Here is a 6000-nt window from a genome sequence, read left to right on the forward strand (position 1 = left end):
ATGACCTGAGCTTTGCAGTGCATTTCAGTACACTAGAGAGTACCTTGCACTCCAGTTCTGTACTCTTGTTACATCCCAACACAGCCTGATGAATGCTTTGAGATTTGAGACTACCACAACTATACCATATGCTCATTTTGAAAATAACAGGAATGCCCTGTTTCATAAATTCTCAAACTCAGAGAGAAAATATTCTCAAACCACAATCCCTTGTGATAACCTGAAGAGAAAAACCTGCACGAACTGTAAAGTATTTGTTATGTTTTATGCACTAATCCTCATTGCTGTTCAAAATCTTAGGACTTCCAGAGCTAATTAACTAACAAGTCTACACTCCCCCAAAAGATTATCTTCCATAAGGCCTTTTGCTGTTTTTATACTGACTTATCCCTGAGCAACTGTACTCGAGGAGATAACCTCTCTACTAAAACTTAGCTGAGGAATTCCAAAAGATTTTTTAAAAAAACAAAAAAATGCAGACAGTGAAGAACAGTCAGATAAGAGAAATTGGTGCTGGTGTGAGTACACTGATCCCTTGTGAGAGAGTGTGCAGTGCAGAGGGAACACAGGAGGGATAGACAGATCCCATTAGTACAGGAAGAAACAAGTCAGCACAGCATCTTGACGCCTGCTGATTTTTGTTAATATTTTTAGGTTTAACCAAGCATCTTTTATATAATTCACTGGGAAAAAAAATATATAAGACCTTGATAACTTAGTGAAAATATCCTGTAAAGAGGATAGTATCCTCTCTAATTTCTTACTACCTTGTGGATTTTAAACCAAACAATTGGAAAAAAAAAAAAAAAAAAAGGAGTTATTAGTGTGATCAGTATCATAACTCCTGGTTTAGTTTCTGCCTTTGGATTTCACACAAGCATATCAATTTTCATCCACTGGAAAAGGTATGAGGCACAAAAACCACATTTGGCAAGACCAAACGCCAGAAAAAAATTTGCAACTATAGAGGAATGCCCTAAAAACAAAACAGAAGAAAACCACTGTCCCTCCCCCTAATCTACTACCAGTCTACTGACCTGGTGAATTGAAAGGAGTAGCAAGATTACTGCTTTGGAAAAGAAGCAGCAGCATAACCTGTTCACAGCAGTCCAGTGTCAGATCTGGACTACAAAAAGAGACACCTTTTCTTCGTTTTCAGAACTGCAGTAACCGGGCAGAGGGTGGATGCATCCACTGGAGAGCACAATGCTGCCACGAGAGGCAGAAGCTTCGAAGAGCACGTTCTCCCTGCATCCACCAGCCTGGCCGTCCCACCCGTACCGTGCTACAGCCTCTCCTCCGGGACCCGCAGCAGCAGCAGCGCTTCATCACACCTGCTGCAATCACACGGATGCATCCCCAGTGACTTCAGGGTTTTACACTACTGTTTCATGTTACATTTCGTGCCGATCAAAAAATACAGGTTCTTGACAGCAAGAGGACTTCTTCTGCATCCCATTTTTATACTTTCTCCAAGGAAGCACTAAAGCAATAGCAGAGAGTATGGAAATAAAATTATCATCTCCCTCCTCCCATAACTAGTACTTAGCTGCAGTTAAATTGTGTTCTGAAGATTTATTGAAACTTCTGGGGACTCACAGTGCCACACTTCTCTAACTTTTCCATTTATAGATTTCCCACTCAAGCTTAAGAATACAGATCTAATGCCAAGCTCACAACCTTTGAAACCCACGAAGAGAGTTCCCAAGTTTGATCGGGAGTCAAAAGCAAGAAAACAAACCTAAGCCTTCAGATATGCATGAATATTCTGACAATTCCTCTGAAACAAGAGCATTTCTTGCTTGTACCTGCAGAAAATACAATCTTGTACCTAACTCTCCTCCGCATATTTTGAAACAGTGTCACCAGGACATAAACTTTAACGTTTTAATCATACAATCACCGTCCACGGGCTTGCGATGCCAAGCACTTACACTCACCACGCGTAATTAGCTCATCAGGGATGACTCCTTCATGTGGGTTAATTTCTCTGCCGAAGAAATTTAACTTTCCCGAAGTCGTCGGGATTTAAAAAACAAGAAAGCCGAGGTGTGCTCATGCAGCTACTTCCTTTAAAAAAGTCACTCCGTATGCCAGGAAAGCAGCGCTCGGTCCAGCCTCTGAGCCGGGAACAGGAGCCCCGCACCTTCCCCACGTAACAAAAATCGTTACGCAAATCCCAGGCGCTGCCGAAGCCCCTGACCTATTTAGAGACGCGCTTTATCCTTTCTGCAAACAAGCGATGCTGCGGAGCCGCCGATAAGCCCCCGGCAGCCCGCACCCCTCCCGGCCAGGAGGACACCCCGGGGACCCCGCAACCTGCGGCTCCGGCCGGCAAACTTTGCCGGGCGGAGCGGGCGGGCTGGTCCGCGGCTCGGGCTCTGGCGGCGCATCCCCTGCTCGCCCGGCGCCGTAACACTGAGCAAGGTCCCCGCCGGTACCCCCGCGCCCCGGGCGCCGCCCGCCGCTCACCTCAGCAGCCGCCCGTAGGGAGGGAGGGAATGCGGGCGGCAGCGCGGCACCAGCGGGCGGGCGGGCGTGCGCCGCAGCCCCGCTCCTGCCGGACCGAGGCGAGCGCGGCGCAACTCCGCCGGAGCCCCGCAGCTCTTCCGACGCGTCCGTCTCTCTGTCTTTCTGTCTATCGGTCTGTCTGTCCGTCTGTCCGTCCGTGCCCGGCCCCCGCCCCGCCCGCGGGCTCAGGTGGGGCGGGGGCCGGGGTCGAGACGCGGGCGGAGCCTGCGCGCTCGCGCCGGGGGCGGGGCGGCCCCGGCACCTGTGGCGGCGGCGGCCGGGCCCGTGAGGGGAGCGGCGGCCGGGTCCGGGAGGGAGAGCAGGGAGCCGGAGCCTCCGGCTGAGGCGAGGGGGCTGGAGGGCTTCTCCGCCAGCTCAGTGGGTCTGCTTGCCCCCGGTGAGCCCAGCGCCGGCCGGCTGCAGTCACCTCTATGTGCCCCGGAGGCGCTGGGACTTGGCGTGCCACAGGCAGCGCAGCCTCGTCCTAGGGGCAACAGCCGTGAGGAACAATCCCCCAAACACTCAGCTGCAGCAGCTCCTGCTTTCCTTACTCCTTCAGCCTCTGGTCGTCAGGGGTTGCTCTTCGTTCCCTAAATTCACACAAACCTGTAGCCAGCCTCCCAGCCCGCCGGCTTTGCCAGCCCACCTGTGAGCGCTTCAAAACAATAGCCACTGCTCCTCGGCTCTGTTTCGTAAAATGTCAAAGTGTGTCCTAAATATAAACATTACACTAGAAAACATCAGGTTTTTTAAGTACTTAAGAGAAAAACAATAATGATCATGGTAGAAACATCAAATACAATGCACACTTAAGTATAAGAAATTTTACAGCATTTTTATAATTGGAGTTAGCTTTTGTAGTTTGAACACTGCTCCTAGAGAATGTGATGTAAACGAGGGGAATCCTACAGTATTTAATTTGTTATTCTTCTGCAGGAAGGAAAATAGGAACATTTTACACTGGATAAAAAATTTTTGCTGAACTTTAATTTTAGCTTTTGGAGAAGAGCAGTGATACTTAACACTATTAAGAATTGCATCATACCTTGTTTACAGTTTTATATTCAGTAAGTTCTTTCAGCATTCGGGACAGGAAATTCTGAGAGTTTGAATTAATCATCCCATAAAAACATGAATATAACCCTTCTGCTGGTGTTTTACCCACCACAAACTTCTTTCTCAGGAGAAATCTGAACTTTAAAGCATGCCTAAGCCCTTATGAAAGATTTACTGGTCTCTTACAGAGAGAAAGAGCAGCTGAAAACAGGACACTGGTTATTTTCCCCAGAAGTCCTGAGTTTGTCTGATTCTGTAACACCAGAATAGATGGCATAGTAGGAAAAATCCACTACTGAAACTGGGAATGTTGGACCAGTGGTAGAGGAATTTTGAATGCACACATCTGCTTCAGCAGCAAACAACAACAACAAAAATACCCAGAGAGGGTTTGGGATCAGTCAGACAATAAATTGATCAAAGTGCCTTCTTGAAAAGGCATATATATGTATGATTGTGCATTAGCAATATCCAAAATGTTCATATTTTTTTATCTTTTCTCTATCTTTTAGCCCTTTTCAAGACAGACTTGCAGTAAACTAGCACAACGTCTCCAAAACACATTCAGAAATCTCAAAATATCTCTGACTGGACAAAAACTCAGCAACTTTCTCTTCATATCCAGCTTTCAAGTTGTATTGTAAAGAACGAAGAATGTTCCATCCAGGAAGTATTATTTTTTTACTTATGTAAGCAGCTGTTGTAGTTGCCACAGAAATGTTTATCAGTCTCAAATAGAAACGTGGTCTGCAAATGACCATGCACCGTACTTGCTGTTAATATGAAAATGTACAAGAACCCCTGTGAATACTATAAAATTCTTCAGAACCAGTACATTTCTGTTCAGTGGCTCATGATTAAAAAAAAAAAAAAGGTATCTCAGTGAATTCTAATCATCAGCTCCCTACAGAGAGATGTAATGGGGGGTGATAATTTGGTTTCAAACACTTGATGCAAAAGCATGTCTTGGGTCTGTCTTTGAAAGGCCTATTCTCATGAGAAACAGCAAAATTTAACTCACAATTAGACACATGTTTTTGGTGCAATTCTCAGCTGTCTTGCACTGTACAACTCACCATTCTTGACTCCAGTTCCCTATCAAATCCTGTGGTCTATAAGATTGTGTAAATGTGACGGGTGGAAAATTTTAAATGTCCTGTGATCTGTATTATCAATGTCTCATGTTTCATCTCTATAAATGCTGAAAGCACACTAAAAGTTCTAAAATTACAGAATAGTTGTAGAATATCAAAGCAACTTCAAAAATGATGTAACAGTAAGACCATTTAGCCTGGGAGATCTTATAAAGAGATAACAGGTCTGTAAATTCAGAGGAACCTAGCAGAAAGGAGAGGCTGCTATTGGATGCATTTCTACTGGAAATCTGCATAAACCATCACATAAAACCAGACAGAGGTGGGATCTTATCCTAAGAATATGCAGAGTATGAAGACATGCTGAGTATGAATTAGAATTGCATTTTATCACTGTTTTTTCCAGAACTTTAAATTTGGCTCTACCCAAACAAACTTGGATGGGTTTTCTAAAATATCTGCCACTGAACATAGGTTTAATGTGTCACAAGTTTGTCACTGAAAGGAGTAGATCCATGCAGAATGGTGTATGTAAACAAACTTCTTAAGAATGCCTGCAACCCAACATCTATTCAGGATGTCCCAAGAGCTGGGAAACATTTTCTACAAAAGACAACAGTAATATTACATCTGGGTGACATTCAATATCATTTTATGAGGAGAAGTCACCACTGGCAGGCCTCAAGCAACCCTCACATTCATGACTCACCCTGTAAGAGACAGAGTGCCAGAAATCAAAGTAAATTTTTCTCTGTCCCCAGCAAACTAGGAAACTGCTGTGTTCTCCACACTAAGCTATATATACGTATATATAAAAGGCCTAGCACTTATTTTGAGGAAGTCTTCCTTTTTTTTTCACTTTTTGAGAATTAAGGTTCAATAGTGTTTTTCTACCATCCATTTCAAAAATAAGCTGTCTCTAAGCACCACAGGGCATTTGAGGTATGATTACAGACTTCTTGTTTGTTTGTTTGTTTGTTTGTTGTCTATGCCAAATATGAAAATAGTATCCTAATGCTCCAAATGTTGATTTGCCTTTTTGGTGATCCCATATGGCAAATAAAGCAAGGAATAACAACAACAACAATAAATACTTTCAAGGCGTGTTACACAAGTATCCCTCTGTGGAAATAAACCAAGTGTTTCCAGGACTTCTTTTCAGCTGGCTTCTCCAGTGGTAACCTATTAAATGTTAGCTTTGCTGAGAAGTGTTTCAGTAAAAGACACTTCAGAAATTGGGAGACCAGATGTAGACACAGAAACTACAGGTACAGTAATTTCAATATTTCCCCTCCATTAAGTACCAATGCTTTTTATAATGGGAGATGTTTCTAAGTGA

The 6000-nt window shown here is 44.2% G+C and overlaps 1 protein-coding gene across 1 annotated transcript in view; it reads right to left on the reverse strand.

Annotated features, from left to right (window-relative positions):
- ZNF385B (zinc finger protein 385B) overlaps positions 1-2683 on the reverse strand; it is a 150225-nt gene extending 147542 nt beyond the window's left edge. The window contains exon 1 of the mRNA XM_058840362.1: positions 2473-2683. The gene's annotated coding sequence lies outside the window, so the exon portion shown is untranslated. The remainder of the gene's footprint in view (positions 1-2472) is intronic.
- Positions 2684-6000: the final 3317 nt, after the last annotated feature.

This window comes from Poecile atricapillus, chromosome 5 (genome assembly GCF_030490865.1).
Source record: "Poecile atricapillus isolate bPoeAtr1 chromosome 5, bPoeAtr1.hap1, whole genome shotgun sequence".
Lineage (NCBI taxonomy): Eukaryota > Metazoa > Chordata > Aves > Passeriformes > Paridae > Poecile > Poecile atricapillus.